Source organism: Quercus robur, chromosome 8 (assembly GCF_932294415.1).
Source record: "Quercus robur chromosome 8, dhQueRobu3.1, whole genome shotgun sequence".
NCBI classification, from domain to species: domain Eukaryota; kingdom Viridiplantae; phylum Streptophyta; class Magnoliopsida; order Fagales; family Fagaceae; genus Quercus; species Quercus robur.
The window spans coordinates 42,527,637-42,529,708 of NC_065541.1; positions in this window are offsets into that span (position 1 = coordinate 42,527,637).

The window sequence follows — 2,072 nt, forward strand, 5'->3', positions numbered from 1 at the left end:
TCGAACCCAAGATTATTAGAAAGATGCTCAGATCTCTACCCGAGAGATTTCATGCCAAGATCACCGCAATTAAGAAATCAAAGGATATTGATAAAATTCTTTTGACAGAGCTGGTTGGCAATCTGCAGACCTATGAGTTGGGTTTGACAAGGATAGGAAAATCTAGTAAGGGAAAGAGCATGGCATTAAAGGCTAAGAGCAGTGACACTGATGAGTCTTCAGATGATGAAGATTCTAAGATAAATCCTATATCACCAAGCAATTCAAATAGTTTATGAAGAATGCCAATACTAAAGGATTTGATAAAGACTACAAGCAGTCTAGTTCGTCTCAGTTCAAGAACCAAGACAAAGGAAAGAAGGATGCTAGGGATGGTGGTCAGTACACTATTTCCTCAAGACCAAAATGCTTTGGGTGTCAAGGCTTCGGTCACATGAAACAAGAGTGCCCTACGTAACTCAAGACCGTTAGGAAGAGCATGACACTTACTGCTACTTTAAGCGATACTGAGCCTAAAAATGATTCTGACAATGAGGATGATGGAATCCTAAATGCCTTCACTGCCACTGTAAATGCTACTGAGAGGATTGTTGAAGATGTGGATGAAGAAGAGGACTTGGTGGAGTTTAAATTTGAGAAGATGGATGAACGAGATGACATCCACACAAGCTATGCAAAATTATACAAGGTCTTGAAAAAACATGAGAAGTTGTATAGGTTGGCCACCAAGAAGCTCAAGGAAGTGGAGCTTGAACGAGAAGAAATCTCCACGAAGTTTGATGAAGCCAATCAGACCATTGGAGCACTGAGATTTGAGAATAATTTCTTGGCTGAGAAAACCAAGAAGCTTGAGGTAGAATTGTTCCAAGTCAGAGCTTAGCTGGAGAAGACTTCAAGTGCAAAGCTTGACAAGATACTTAGTCTTCAGAAATCTGCCTCCGATCGAACCAGTTTAGGGTATGATTTCTCTTCTCCTATTCTCCTAGTATTGCTTCTACTAGTACTACTATTTTTGTTTTTCCTACTAATAATGTTGAATATGAAAACAATGATGTGAAAAATGCGTTAGCTAGTGAGAACATAGACAAGGGTAAATCTATCTTAGGAACACCCCCTAAGCTTGATAAGAAAGAGATTAAGAATCCTACGGCTAAGAAAGGAAACACTCAAAAGCCTATACAGAAGAAGTAGCATCTCAGTCATTATTGTGGAGCATCTGGACATACTCGACCTAATTGCTATAAGTGGTTAGCCACTCAACAAAGTAATAGTATGATCTCATCGGAAAACCAGAATCAATTTCCATTCTCTTTTGCTCCTTTTGGAGATCTACTCAAAGACCTCATGTTCCTTTCGAAGACCGCCGAATCAAGGGTTTGCAAAACAGAAAGGTTCTTCCAAGGTATGGAAGGAAAAAGGCTTACAGTGATTTAGTCACTTTTCCTCTCTCTCTCTCTCTCTCTCTCCTTCTTGTTTTTGATTTTGAATTACTTGTGTGTTTTGCTTTCTTGTTTTTGAGTCAGTCTAGTTTTATACATTACTTTGTTTAAGATGTTTTTGTTTGGTTATTTTCAGTCTTGCTTTATTTTGCTTTTCATAAAAATAAAAATTGAAAAATCAAAAAAATACAAAAACAGTATATGTTTTGTGTACATTGGTACTTTTGTACCTTGAATGACCATTGAAACAAAGTTTTCTAAACTTTGTATCATTTGTAACTTAGATGAGCATCTCTATACACAACTAAGCAAGTGAGTTTTGTGGCTCGTGTTTGTGATGAGTAAGATTAAGTAATCTCTTGTACTTAACACTCATATCACTCTTTTTTATGGGAAGGATTAAAAAATCCTAATAGAAAGGCATAAATAACCATCTCACTATTGTTACATGTCAATCATGAAATGGCATCTGTATACTTTGGCATAGCAAAAGTGCAATGTCAAAAGCTTAACATCATTGGGTATTTCTTTTCTCTCTCTTATATGCCCATGCATGATATGCTTAACAAAAGAAAATGCAAAGAAAAATAAAAGCAAAAAGAATAAAAATGCTTTATATATGATTGCAAGCAT